Raw genomic sequence first — 15,070 nt, 5'->3', positions numbered from 1 at the left:
GGACCTTAACATGATACAGGGCATATGTCTAAGTGATTAATAAATATTATCAGTTTTGCTGGTTATTAATTCTGTTCTAGACCTCTTATGTTGCCCTCTTTGACATGGAGGCATAGACTGCTCACCCCTATTACACAAGCAAGCTAATCTCCATGTGGTCCTTTTGGAGTTCCATGAACCAGAGCACTGTTCTTGCCTGGTCTGGGGAGTCGGGCCAGATAGCACACATTCTTCTTTGTAAATCTTGTTATTTTTCTTGCCCACTAGAGGAAGTAGACTGGCAAGGTGCCTCCAGGCTGTGACTTCTCAGATTCGACAGCGCGGAGGTGAGGGGCACGGATGGTGCCCAGGGGTCCTGCAGAAATCAGAGGTATGAATGTTAGCTGATGCCTCCAGGAGACTCCAGGAGCCCTGAATGGACTCTTTCAGATGCTTCCTGTGATTTCATCGGAACAGAGCCTCTCTGGAAGTCTGACCAGAAGTCACCTTATAAGTGTGTCTCTGATGTCATTAAAAAAGGGAGGGGGAGGCATTTTGGTTTAACTTCTAATAACTGAACTATCATGAATAAATATAGTAAGAATGTTCAAGAATCTAGTATGCAAATTATCTATATAGATCTCATCCTCCATTGAGTCAAATTAACAACCATTTACTCAGCAGGAACCACGAAAAGTCTCATTATTTCCTGATTTGGAGTAAACCTTCAGGTGGCCGAGGAACATATAAGTTTATAACTGTGTCAGATCTTGGAGACACTGACCAGTTCATCTCCTGTCGTAAAAATGCATGCAATATTCCAGGAATATCTCAGTAAGCTGAATGATGAGAGCTTCTAACTTTGGACTTACAAAGGCAGCAAGTTCACACCAGAAATCCAAATGAGGACTTGTTTCTACCAGATATAACCCTCGCATCAGCAAGTGGTCCCGCAAACACAAGACATTCAGGGATTTCGGATACCCCACTCCACGTATCTAATCAAAATAAATGTAAAAGAACATTGATTCGAGAGGCATAACAAGGAAGGAAAGCCAGGACCACGAGGGACCGTAAATGTCACCCGCTAGCACAGTGGTGCCGTCATGTCACCACTGACGGCAACATCCACAGCAGCTGGCCAGGACCACTCCTGGACATACCACATGTGTCCCGGAAGGTATGTTTCTTCCTGAAGGAAACATACCTTTTGTCTGAAATGAAGTAATTTACAGAAAGTAACATGGCACGTGGAAATTACTATTACTCATCAGGCATCTGTATTCACACAGGAGAAACAAAAGAGACTTTGCAGTTTCTTAGGGCATTAGACTTTCAGCCAGCTTTGAGATAAATGTTTGGGTGTTTCATGTTGTGTTCTGTTATTTGGGGAAACCTAAGAACATTTGCACATGAAAGATTATACCAAGTTATGGCACACATATTATTTATTTTCCAGGCAAACTTTACCTTTTCCAAATGGGTGGCAAAGCATCCAACTTTTCCCCATTTGCTCGTACAAAAGAATGCCATGCAAGGAAGCAGGTTGGGAGACAAAGAGAGGAGTTTGTACATGCCCAGCACAAAGGTCTAGCAGAAAAGGCAGAGGCCGTCTGCACTGTGTGAGATGATGCTGAGAACCACATGGCTTTCTTTTCTTCTTGGAAAATGGTCTCAAATGAGTGGAGGACAGGAGGTGAACTGCTGCCGGCTAAGTAAAAAGTTCATTGCTGTCTGCAACAGTGAATGCCATTGAGTTAGATCACTCGTTGAATTCCTTTTCCTCCAAGGGCTCCGTTTGGCCTCTAACTCTTCCTCAGCCCTCCCCCTTTTCTTGAAAATGTTGCCTATTCATTGTGAGGCTCTTATCCAAGCAAAGTAGACAGAGGTGAAGGGGAGGGTGGGGTGGGGACAGGAACCCAAAGGGGACCTGTTTTAGAGAAGGGAAGGAAGGGGGGACTCTCTCATAGAATAAATGAACACTTAAGAGCAGGCTGGCTGGAGAACTTTTTTTTATTATTATTAATCAAATTAGGTCTGAGAATTCATCTCTGTTCATTGGACTGTGCAAAATCAGTTGACAAGTTAGAGAAAGTTTTTAAAAAAATTATGTTTCCCTGAGAATATGAAATGACTGTGGGCCATAGGACAATGAACCACAGTAGTTAACGAAAAGGGCTTTTTTGGTCGTCTAAGAAACTGGCTGGCTAGAGGAGGGCAGTTTTGTACTTTTGGTGCAGTTCGTGATGCTGAATAGCATTTACTGCTTCACACAATGTGGGCTTTCAACCCACGAAGAGCCGTAGCGAAGAGTCTGGGGCCATTTTGTCTTTTTTATTCATTCTCTGAGCCCCATCCCTCCCCTCCCCACTCCTCGATTTCCTCCATCTGGTTTTGAATAGCTAAAGCGTGCCCACAATATGTGAGCACTAGAGGAGCTATTATGTCCCTGATACCAAGAGCACCTGGCAGCCTCCCCGTGGAGATGGGCTGAACCCTGGCTGAAAAGCATCCACTTGTATTTTTTTTTCTGATAACTTTAACAAGAACCGTCTGATATTAGGGATGTCTAACGAGTGATTTTAGTCAGACATTTTCAAGTGTGTGTGTGTGGGGGCAACAACCCTGTAGTGATTTGCCGAGTTTTGCATTGTCTTTCTCCTCCTACTCGCTTGTGTCCCTTTTCCTGAGTTTGCAGCATCAACAGGTGAAGTTGTTTTTTCTCCGAATGGACCAGGGGGTGGAGATGGAATCTTCAACTGATTCTAGATAGTCCTGGAAAGAGACTTTGTGATTAGAAAACCAACAACCACAGATGTCAGTTAAGGGGGGTTATTGGCTATTCTCTACAGAAAAGTGTAAGCGCTGACACTCTGTCGGTCTTGAGTCGTGGTTAAAGAAGAGCTCTGTCGATTTCTCTTTCCAAACCAGGAAAGGGTCCGACTGCAGTCCTTTGTCTGAAACAAAAGAAACCTGAGAAGCTCCCTGAAACAATAGTCACAAGCTGCTTTGCCTCAGAGGCTTCAGGTAACCTAACAACAGCTGCAGAACTATTTTGGTTCGCAGTTACATTTGGGGCCGTATACAGAGCATTCCGACCGCTTGTTTGATGTGGGTGCAAAATGTTAGCTTCTGCCCAGAAGATGGAGGGAACCTGTGGGTACCTCACTCTCGTCTCAGTCAGACAAGACTCCTCCCTAAATACTGTGAGCTGTGGTTCCTCGAGAAATCCTTAGGTTATGCATCCAGGGAGGAAAAGCTCAGGTGCTGTTCGGTTTTTGTAGGGACGAGTCCTACGGAACACCTCATGTAATCGAAGATGAAGTTAGACCCAGACTGGAACAAAAGCCCAAGCTGAGAGCCTGAAGCCGCAGCAGGGAGCCATAGAAGGCTGACACTAACCCAAACCTGAAGCAGGTTTTTCAGGGGCAGCTCCTGGACCATGGTGCTGAGGGGACAAAAATCACGTCCTACAGCCTCTCACCTACCTCTCACTGTCCTTTCTCCTGAGATATGACTGATGGTTTGCTAAAGAATTAACGGTTTGGGTCTTCATTCAAAGGTAAGCGCAGACCAAGAGTTTCCCGAATGGTTTCATAGTCTAGCTGTGGGTGACAGTTACACAGCTGTGGCCATTTGTGGTCATTCATCAAGCTGTGCATTGATAGCTGGACATTTCTGTATGTACAATAGACTTCAATTAAAGAGTTAAAAATAAGGAGCTGGAGAAATGGCTGGGTACTTACTACTTTTGCAGAGGACTAGGGTTCAGGTCCCAGCTTTCACAAAGCTGCTAACAACTATCTACAAATCCGTTCCAGAAGATCCAGCGCCCTCTTCTGGGCTCCACTGGTACTACATGCACTTGTGCACAGCCATGCAGGAAAATTCCCACACACAATTTTTTTTAAGTTATAAATGAAGCGCAATGGTTGACACCAATTAGATATTGCTTTTGACTAACCCTCCATTGATCCAATAATTACTTTATTATAGGAAAATGAATGAGTAAATTATGAGTTACTGATTATACTTCATTTATAACGAGTCTTTGAGGCTTTATGTATTACAACTAAGAAATAATTCTTTTCCTTCCTGCAGGTGGAGACAAAGCTGTATCATTCAGTAGCAGGCCCTTTGTTAAGAAATGCCTACTTCTTAAATGGAAGTACATATCCAATCTTTGACAAAAATCCTGGTTACCACAAGGTCAGTATAATGGCATTACCTAGAAATGTAATAAGTGAAAACGGTATTCTTAAATTCTTTCACTTTCTTCTTTGCTTCACGTTAAGTTCTTGGAGTGAGAACCTGTGACTATTTTTGAAAGGTGCTGCAGTTGGCAGTTTTCACGTGTGTGACTCTGAACAGGACAAAACCCCGACTACATGCCAGTTCAAACTAAGCTTCCTTGGCCAGACATTCCTCCTTGTACGAAACAGTCTTCAGCGGAGACAGGTGACTCCGTACCAGCTGAGAGCCTAGACTCTGTTGCATTTTAATCGCAGGACACCTGAATACCGCTTGTCTGTTGGCCTGCTTCGTTTGTAAGCTGGGAGTCACCATATCCAATTGTAAAACAAATGTCACAGACAAACCTGACTTCCGGCTTTACTGGGGGGATTTTCCGTTGCTTTGGGTGAAGCCGTTTTGAAAACACTGTACTTACAAAGGTGGCGTTACAGTCAGACTTACAGGAAGCAGAAAGCTGGGCTGGACGTGGCCCCAAACTGTATGGGCTCAAGAATGCGTGGGCAGGGCGGCAAGCTTGGGGTAGCTGGCTGGACCTGGGGTCAGCTCAATCTAGACGTGGTGTGGCTCGCTCGGGGTGGGGGAGGACAAGAGTGATGAAGAGTCCTCACTGCTGGCGGAGCTGTCACCGCCTGCGCGGTCAGCTGAGTGCCTCCCTCTGTTCACGTGACTCGGGAGCGTCCTGGAAGCAGGGCCCTGGCAGAATCCGCCTGCACGGAGCCTCAGGTGCAGGAGTCACTTGTGTCACTCGCAGGGCTGGGTTTTGAGTGCTCCCTAAAGGCCTTCGTGGTGAGGGGGCGCTTACATGGTAGGCCTTGTAAATTGGGCCTAGCGGAAAGCCAGGCCCCCCCCCCCCCCGAGGATACTGGGGAGACACTGACCCCGGCCCCTTCCTGTTTCTTGTCGTCACTACCATGCAGTGGTGAGCTTTGCTGCCCTGTGTGTGTCTCCGCCATACTGCGTCACTTTATCCCGTGACTAAAAGCAAGCCACGATCAAACACCGACTGAAAACCTCTGAAGCCGTGAGCCGTATGAGAACCAGACTCCTTCTGGAGTTGACCCATTCCACTGTTGCCCGCGGACGGAAGCGTGACTAACAGCCCATTCCAGTTACCGCCGTGACTACGGCTCACAATGTGGGCCCGAAGCCTTTGGGAATCTTCTGCAGACCTAGGCAGGGCCAAGCCTGGGATGACTGGAAGGCATTGATTCGCGAGCATTCCAGGGGAGTCCAGGATACTGATGGTGAACTGCTAGGAGGTCCCTCTGCTCCCGGTCCGAGCCAGTCACCTGGAGTCCTCCGCTGCCACCGCCACGGGAGTGCTGATGGAGACCGTCAGCCCCAGCGATGGGCTCACCTGTCTGGGCTCACAGACCTGCGTGGTGCACAACACGGGCGTACCTGAAGATGGGAAGAACTCCGGTTCCTTCTGGGGATAGAAGCAGGCCCTTTTCGTTTATGTCAGGCCAGCAGGAGGCCATCTGAGGCTAGGAAGGATGGGTGGCCCCAGATGAAATATGGGTCAGAGATCCAAGCTGCTCATCTCTCTAGAGTATGCCTATCGAGCCCCGGCGCACCCAGGCCTCATCCTAACACGTCACTACTGTCTTCAGTGCAGAGGTCTAAACCTAGAATGCCCAAAGCGGCCTCTTCCCTTAGCTCTCTGCGCACAGCACTGCCATGGAAAGAGCTGGTGCCACCACACTCAGGGACACGAATCCATTTGGAGCTTTTTCCAAGGTCTCACTGTGTCCCATGTACACTATCTACCCTACTGAATACATACCTTCATTCCAGCCGCTTTGAACACCTCCGTCTTCTCTTCCCCTTTCTCGAGCGCTTGATCTGGACCAGATGTCATGAACTTCAAGGTACTCATTTTGTCTTGGAGTGAAATTTCAGCTCCAGCCTTTTGGATCTAGGTTTTCAAGTAAGTGTTTTCTCGAGTGTTAATGTACACATGAAGGTTTTGTTTTAGAATGTTGGATTTAGGGTTAGTTGTAAGAATTTTTACTTTTGGGTGAATTTTATCTCTTTTATACAGTTAAGACATTTTGGCTGTGGTGTTGCGGGACTGTAATAGGTCCTGCAGTGTTGAGGGCTGTGTTTGCTATTCTCCAGTAGGAGCTATGTCCTTCTTTTAAATTTAAAGCCCTACCCAGACTGAACTGGAAAAACTCCAAGAGAGCCTTTGTCGGCCAGCACCTCTCACAGTCTGAAACCCTCTGACCTCTAAAACAGGCCCCTTCACTCCTGTGTTATACAGTACAGGGGTCTGTCATGAGACCAGCAGGGTGCTCTGAAGCCATCTTTGTGACCTGGCTTAATTTTCCCTGTCCTATGCTTTCTCTGGTGGATTTTCAGGACTTCACAATCTTCTAGGCATGTTAGGATTAAGTTTGGAGGTACTGTTTGTTATGAGCCAGTAAAAGCCAGGCTGTCAAGACAACCCCTGTGTGCTCTCTGAGAGGTGATGACAGCAGCCATCTCGGGGGTTCTGATCTCGGCGGCTGATCTCAGCTTCCCGGCTTTTCCTCCTTCTAGCTCCTCCTCTCCCTTTGCTTTCCTGTGAAGAGATGTGGTGAGAGAAATCATGCTTTTGTTTCCCGTTCCCTGAACCACATATAAGTTTCCAGTTTTATTATCGCAGTAAAAGTGTTTTATGCTGGCTTTCCTAAAATAAATAGATAATACTGATAAAAATGTGAGCAGAAATGGTTAGACTCAGTCAGAACCATAAGAGGATGGGAATAAGAACTGTTGGAAACTGCATGAGTGCCCTTCCTTGGTACTCAGTGGCAAAGAACTTGACTATATTGTGTCTCTGCTGTGTAAGGCTGAATGCCATGGTGGAAGAAATATCAAGGCAGCAGGAAATCCAGGCTGCACACACACATTGATGCTAGCTGCTTTTAGTTAAGTAGATAGTAAAAGTGAAGAGGAAAAAGGCAAGTGGAGAGATCTGAAAACACTGCAGCTTAAATTAAACTTACTTAAAATATTTTAGTTTTGAGAGTCTCGGGTGCTTGGCATGCACCTGTAGAACCGTTTCCTGGAGATTCATTTCTCTTGTGGTTAGCAGTTGAGGAATGTAGACCCTAACGTAGCCGTGGTGCAGTGGCTCTGGTATGACTCTTAGCACTGGCAGGCCTTAGGGTGTCCAGGTAACGCTGATTTTACTAGCACAAGCCACAGAGGCTTCTTCTGCAGTCCCAAGACTCACCTCTGGCAGTCGTCAGGATGTTACACTGGTCCAACAGAACAAAAGATCAGAGTGTCTGCTCTTAGGTGTTTCTACCATCATTTATTCATTTATTTATTTTACTTATGCTCTGTTTTTAATAGGGTACTGGAGGAGATTTTAGTGGGATTAAACTTCATGCAACACTTTCTTTCTGAATTATTTATTTTAAAGAAATCCTTCCAATTAAAGTTGGAAACATGCAAACATGAAAAGCTTATGAAATAAAAACAGGATTAAGGGTAGGTAGATGGCGGAGGACCTTGCAGTTTGTTCAGCCTAGGAGAACAAAGGAAATAATATATCAAAGTGAAGACAGAGGGACAGAGCTCATCACCCCGGGACATAAACATGATGTATTGCACAGCGAGGAGAAGGACACCCGTGAGGTGAGGTCAGGATAGAGCCCAGCCGCCAGCCGTGCCTCCACCATATACATCTCCAGGCAGGAAATCCTGCATTGTGACAGCAGGAAATTCAAGAGCATGGGGAGGTCCCGGGCTCTGAAAAACTTCTCAGTGGTGCAAGGGAGCGACCACACCGAGCAAAGGAAGCTCTGTGCACTCCAGTGAGAAGAGGGAGGAAATTAGCTACCCAAAACAAGCAGGCTCGGAGGCCATGCTAGAGGGAGAAAAGCCCCCATATCCCACGAGATTTCAGGAAGCCGGTCCAGCCCTGGGCAGCAGCATGAATAGGCAGAGGAAGGAATGCGAAGGCAGATAAAGAGGGCTGCTGCAAGCCCAGCCCAGCCTGTTTAAATATATCTGGTGTAGAGTGGAAGAATAGGGAGGGCTGGAAAAGGCTTTGCACAATAGTGGGATCCTGCAGCTTTTCGGCCGAGTGGGTGGGGAGTAAGGAGTAGGTACGGGGGTTACACCATCCCACCCCACCGGGAAAATGATAGTGGAAGGTCCATTCACAATGGAGCTGGGAACGTTCAGCTTTGTGACAGTGACATACATTTTAAACAGTGAAAGTGAGAGTGGTTTCTTAACGCGCTCTCAGGAAGATCTACTCTGAGAGGTCACTGTCAAAAGTGTTACTGTCGAAGCCTGCTGACTTCAGGCTCCGCGTTCTGGAGGTGACGCTGTTATTTACCCACAGCAACGCTGTCCGTTTGCTGTTGTTGGCTAATTTCTACCATGCCTCTGAGATTCTACTATACGTACAAACAGAAGATTGGTGAAAACCACCTCCCATTCATAATTTGCCAACTGTATGGTTCTCAAGAAGCCATTTTATTTGGAAGGCACACAGCGACTGAGACATTTCACATCATCCATCACGATAGGAATCCTAAGAGATCGTTTACTGGAAAGTATTTTGAGAAATTTACAGATGGGAAGTGGCAGGCACCACGAGTCTGCTGGGTCTCTGCCCACTCTTTTCAAAGGTAGGAAATGTTCCTTTTCTTTGTGATATTGGCTCGCCACACTGTGAACCAAAGTGAGTAGACCGGGTCAAAGGTGAAGGGAGTGGAGCAAGCCAAAGTGTGTGGGTAATTACTGCACACAGGCCTAGTTCCAGGCAAGGTGGTTTGGTTGACCTAAGCAAAGTCCTCCCTTTGTCTGCCAAGAGGATGAGGTTAATTGGGCTGGAGGATGTGGGAGGGAACTGATGTTAGCAGACCATCTAACCAAATGCTTGACTGTTCAGCTGGCTTCTCTATCAAGTAGTGTGTGTCTATGCGTGCATGTGATTCTCACAACAAGCTTGTAAGGATTAGCCCATTTTACAAAAGAGAAGCCTCCAAGTAATTTTGCTTTAGGGCACGGGGTTATTAAGAACCATAGGAAGATTGATAGCAAATGGCTGATTTACCGCCCCACTCTCGGTTTTAAAATATATTTATTTAAGGTTAATCACACATGTGCATGCATTCATTTGAAAGATGGGATTGGCAGTCAGTAGCTAAGCTTCCTGTGTAAGTTCTGGTATGTAGGAGAGAGCTGTGGAGAGAAGGCACGTTGCTGTGGACTCTTCTTAAAGTGCTCCATCCAGCATTTTCTCCTGTCACAACCACTATTCTAAAAACAACAAGCACTGGAAACTTTTTTGCCCCTTTAGCCCCTATTTTTTCCCTTAAGATGTTCTTGAGTAAATCTGTGTGTCATCTCTCACTGCGAATTCTCAGGAATGTGAACCCTTCAGAGCGGGAATCTCACCATCAGGAACATTAGCTTTGAATGTTAATGTTTGGGCCACCTCATGGCTGCTGCCTCCTCTGCCATTGTTGTCATCATCCTTGTCATCGTCATCATCTTGTGACCTGTGCAGATCTTGTGCTTCTGGAGACATTCTAGAGATGGAGGGTGATGATGATGATGATGATGATGATGATGATGATGTCTTTGAAAACTCTGGTCAGAAGCCTGGCTTATATAGAGTGTGGCCAGATGGCTCTGTCATTTGCCTTATCCACAAGTCTTCATTTGATGGAAATGCTGTGAAGTATAAGCCAAAGGAGAATTCAGATTAGCCCTTCAGATAAACACACACACACACACACACACACACACACACACACAGAGACAGAGAGACAGAGACAGAGACAAGAGAGACACAGAGAGAGAGAGAGAGAGACAGAGAGAGTAGGGATGCTGTGAAGGTTAAGTAGATAAATATACACACACCACTGAAATGGTGTCTGGCAGAATTGCATGCTAGCTCCTGTTATCACTGATGTTTTTGTGTGTTGCTTTCTGAAGATTTGTCTGTAAATAATTAAAGGATAGGAGGTGATCTAAAATTTTTTTCTAAAGTTCCATTTACTGAACAATTTTTTTTCTGTCATTCTTTTCTTTTCTGTTACACTTCCCTATTCCCTCTGTCCTTACAAATTTAGTTATTTCAGTCAGTGAAGGTACTCTCATACAGAGAACAATTAAAGTGTCCATATTTGTGGTCACTGATTTTAAAATGTGTAATTATGAACAGGTAATGACATGTACACTATCAAATATTCAAAGATACCAGCAAATAAATAGCAAAAGCAAGCCATTTGAAAGCGGTGTAGTCTAGAGGGACAAAGATGAAATACTTTAAAGAAGTAAACAGAATGAAAGAGACCTGGGAAATATCATAGTGCCGTTGCATCATATGAACTGAAATGATGAGAGGACACTGGGGTGTTTTTGAGAATGATGGAGCCTTTCTTGGCTCCTGGTGAGCTTAACTTGGGGTGTGGTGGGACTAAGGTCCCAGAAATCAGACTAAACCAAAACCACCCTGAGCAAGCATCTTTGGGGTTCTTGTCTCACAAATTTGAAGAATGGAATTCACAGGCCACTGTGGGTGAGTTTCAGAAAGGAGTATCTTATCATAAGGATCTTAAAAGAGAGAAGAAAGGCAGAGCTCCAGTATATAAGAGGGGTCTCTGGGAGTGGGTACCACGAAAGGGCCACTGTCTTGCTGTTAGCAAGGCATTACCTGATGGAATGGAGACTCTGATGAGCTGGTCTGTCCAGTTTCCACTCCAGGTGTTCAGGTCTTCAGGATGGCTTCCAGGAATGAGATGCCCAGTTAAGAAAGAAAGACAAGGAAAAGCCGAACCCTCCTCCTGGCATCTCCGGCCTCCAGCAAGTACGAAGCTACCAACACAGGTCCAAGAACTTCTCTTGATTTCAGTTAACAGAAAAAAAACTATTGACTTTGGGGTCTTTCCCCTACAGCTACCTGGCCAATTTTCATCTCTTCTTCTCAGTAAGAAGAGGGGTCAAAGAAACAGTGGAAAGTCCTCTCAAATTGAAGTTGCTACACGTTTTCTCTCCTATTGCTCTACCACAACTTCTTTTAGCCCTTTTGTTTCTACTTAGTGCTCCTGATGCAGAGAAGTGTTTGACTTGAAGATTTAAAATTAAGCTAAAATGTTCATTTGTTTGCCTATCTCTTCAAATTTACATTACAATTCTCTACCTCCTTGGTGGTATCCTTAAAGGAGTTGATCCTGTGTGGGGGTGTGGAGGGAACAGCACCTTGTAAGAGAGTTGTGTGAAAGAGAGATCAATGCCATGTTTCAGACTAGAAACTTTTCAATATTCAGGTTTGTGTGTATTGAGGAAGACTGTGTGATATTTATTTTAGATTTATAACCACCCTCTCTTGGAATCTTTAGTTTTGCCACAGATGGGGCTTATACAATTGTCCCTTCCCTCTGGTATCTGCCATTTTTCCTATAATACAATATTAGCAACATTCTACATAGTTGTTTTAAAAATCTTTTCTTAAATATATTTGCAACTAAAAATGGAGGTTTTGTTTGTTTGTTTGTTGCTGTAGTTTTTAATCATAAAGAGAGGTCAAAGTTTTAAATTAAAGATTTGGAAGAGTCCATTTTAAGGAGAGTGGTTAAAAAAAACAGAGAGCTAGGAGATAAGAGGAGCAGAGGGGATGGGAGGGGAGGAAAGAAGAGGAAAAGAAAAGACAAAAGGGGAGGGGAGGGGAGGGGAGGGGAGGGGAGGGGAGGGGAGGGGAGAGGAGAGGAGAGGAGAGGAGAGGAGAGGAGAGGAGAGGAGAGGAGAGAAGAGAAGAGAAGAGAAGAGAAGAGAAGAGAAGAGAAGAGAAGAGAAGAGAAGAGAAGAGAAGAGAAGAGAAGAGAAGAGAGGGAGTTTGGTCATCAGTGAGTCTAAGAACAGTTGGACCACGTGTGACAGCTGACACTGGGTCTGATTGGTAGTTTCTGTATTGTACTAGTTTTACTAGATTCTGCTATTTTGAAACATATTTTGGACATTACTCATCTACCCATCATTTGCATAACTTGGTAATTGTGGCTAACCAAGATGGAAGACCTCTTGAATTTTCCACACAGCCAGCTGGCCAACTTATTTTCAGATATCCAAATTACTCTTGATGCCGATGTTGCCCTTTAAATGCATGCCTTTTTTTTTTTTCTAATTTGACTTTGTAGACAAACTGGCTTTGCAGTGGCATTTCTTCTTACCCAAATAGTTTACTTATGAGTGAAGCCCTCTTGCTCTTACGTTCTCTATTATTGCTAAGCCAGTGCTTATATACTAAGAGTAAATGGAGCTGTTGTACAGCCTAGCCAGACTGGTTTGCCATGATTTCAAGAGAGCTGAGATCTTTTCTTAAGACATGAACCCCTCTAGTGTAAGGACTCAACAAACCATTTCAGAACTCAACAACGGCATACGAGAACCTCATCCACCCTCCCACCCACTTCCCTGGCCAAATCTACTGGTTTAGGTATTTTTTCCCCATCAAGTATCAAGGAAATAAATACAAAATCAAAAGACACCCTTTTAATCTACCCTGAAGACTGTTGAGGCAATTTGTGCTAGGGCTGACACTTAGAGTTGCAATTGCCTTCACATTCATTTTATCTTCCTTCAAGGCCCATACTCAATACATCCACCCTACATCCCACCCCACAAGGCTTGCTTAATTCACATTTTTCCTACAGTGTTTAAGGTCAATATTAATGGAGTAGCTGATGAAGACTTAACATGTATGTTCCAAAACTGACCTCGCATAGTCCTTGTGTAACTCCATTAATATGTACCATTATTACCCCAACTTAGAGCTACAGAAACTGAAGGGAAGTGAAGCTAGGTATACTGTACCTAGCTTTCAGACCACACAGCAAGTTAGTGTTATATCCAGGTTGCTAACGTGAGTCATGAGACCCAGGATGCACATCTGTACTTCCTTCTGCATGGCTTCTGTGGCCTTTATCTGGCTTCTTTCACCCAGCGATTTCCAATCACCTGCATAAACAAGCTTTAGACACAATATTAACTTCCAGAGACACTGACACTCTAGGTTTTGCTGCTGTTTATTTTCTGTTATTAATCATTAATTAATTGATTAATTTCCTTTCACTTAGTTTTTTGGTTTTTGAGACAATGCCTTTTATCAGGATGGCTATGTATTTCTTGGTCTGCTATCATCTGAAAAGGGCTGGTTTTCCATGTTTTGGTCTATTGGAGCACTGATCAGTTTGTACTGAAATGTTTGGTTATGCATCAGTTGTCCAAGCTAGACTGTGATTCCCCAAAACAAACACTATACCTTTTTTTTTTCTTGCACCCTCAGCATCTACACCAGTGGCGGGCACATAGAAACTGCTCAGTAAATTCTGCCTCAGCCAACTCCAGCTGCTCTGGCATTCCATACGATGCCTGTGGTGACTTTAACACCAGAACCTTATCTTCTCACAGAGTTGGAGGTTTGAAGGCTCAGTTAAACATGTTAGCAAATCTTGTGTCTAACAGGGGTCACTCCCTGGAGGTAGGGAACTTATCCTGCAGAGTACATGAGGGCCAGTCAGGAGGAAATGAAAACAGAACGAGAGCTCTGTAGTTTTTTGTTTTTGTTTTTTTCTTGTAAGGACATTAATTCAGACTTTGGCACCCTACCCTCATGACTCCAACTAACCTACAGATAGAACATAACTTGGTGATGGATAGAAGATTGATGGTAGATAGATAGATAGATAGATAGATAGATGATAGATAGATGATAGACCATAAACAAATTTAAAATTATTTATTGTATGTGTAAGAATGGAGGCTCACAATCATCCATAACTCCTGTTCCAGGGGATCCCACGCCTTTGTTTGGCCTCCACAGGCACAAGGTGTACTTACGGGCAAAACACACACATAAAATTAATCTAACAACAACAACACACACAAACACACACACACACACACACACACACACACACACACACTCCAGGAAAATGTGTAGAAGAGTGACAGAAAAGGACAAGAATATAACATTTACGTCTCAAAATTATTTGTATTTTCGGGTGGCCCACCAGTGCCCCTTTTCCTGGTGCCCTCCCACCCATGCCCCCCCTTCCTTTGATCTGGATTGGTTAATCTCCAGGGATTTCCCCTCTCAGAGCTATTGTTGGAGCTCCTGCTTCCTTAATCTAGCCCTTGATTTATTCCCTTGTTTTTGCGGATAGCGTTCTCTAAGAAAAGGATGCCTGGGCCTTAAATCTTGAGAACTTTGAATGTTTAGACTGTCTATCCGGCCTTTCTTGCTATGGCACGGTTCTCCTGTGACCACGCGAAGCTCTCCTTTTCCTTCTGGCTTCCAAGTTAGCACCTCAGCTCTCTCCTCATGCTTGCTTGCATACACTGGCATCACAGGCGGCTTTTATCTTTTAGTTTTTACTGACGACGATTTCTAACTTGAAGACCGTTTTCTCCGTATGTTCCCATCACGGTAGCAGGGTAGCTGAGGGCTACTGTGCACTGATACTTTCTGCTTACCTCCCGTCTTTTCCTTCTTGTGTTCAGGGAACAATAAGTTGTCAATGGTCTAATGCCGTCTCTTGTGTTAGATTTGCTATTTACTCTCCTTTAAAACAGAAATAAATGCTAGCCCACATCTGTGATTCCAGTTACTTTAGGAGAATGAAGAGTATAGAGCCAGTTCTGGACATCACAGACAGAGCTATGCTCTGCAACCCTATCTTGAAAACAAAACAAAACAAAATAAAATAAAACAAAACAAACAAGATCAGTACATCTTCAGAAAAGCAAACCAACTAAACTGATGGTTCTTAACCTGTGGGTCACAACTCCTTTGGCAAGCCTCTGTCTCCAAACATATTTACAT

General features: G+C 44.6%; 1 long non-coding RNA gene across 1 annotated transcript in view; it reads left to right on the top strand.

Annotated features, from left to right (window-relative positions):
• Positions 1-272: 272 nt before the first annotated feature.
• LOC132652471 (uncharacterized) overlaps positions 273-15,070 on the top strand; it is a 29,164-nt gene continuing 14,366 nt past the window's right edge. Inside the window, exons 1-4 of the long non-coding RNA XR_009590105.1 lie at positions 273-370; positions 2,911-3,006; positions 3,264-3,541; positions 4,081-4,188. This is a non-coding gene — a long non-coding RNA (uncharacterized LOC132652471). The remainder of the gene's footprint in view (positions 371-2,910; positions 3,007-3,263; positions 3,542-4,080; positions 4,189-15,070) is intronic.

The sequence above is a fragment of the Meriones unguiculatus genome, chromosome 2, assembly GCF_030254825.1.
Source record: "Meriones unguiculatus strain TT.TT164.6M chromosome 2, Bangor_MerUng_6.1, whole genome shotgun sequence".
NCBI classification, from domain to species: Eukaryota; Metazoa; Chordata; class Mammalia; order Rodentia; family Muridae; genus Meriones; species Meriones unguiculatus.
The sequence above is the reverse complement of the archived record's forward strand: the minus strand, read 5'-3'. Positions and strand labels throughout refer to the sequence as shown.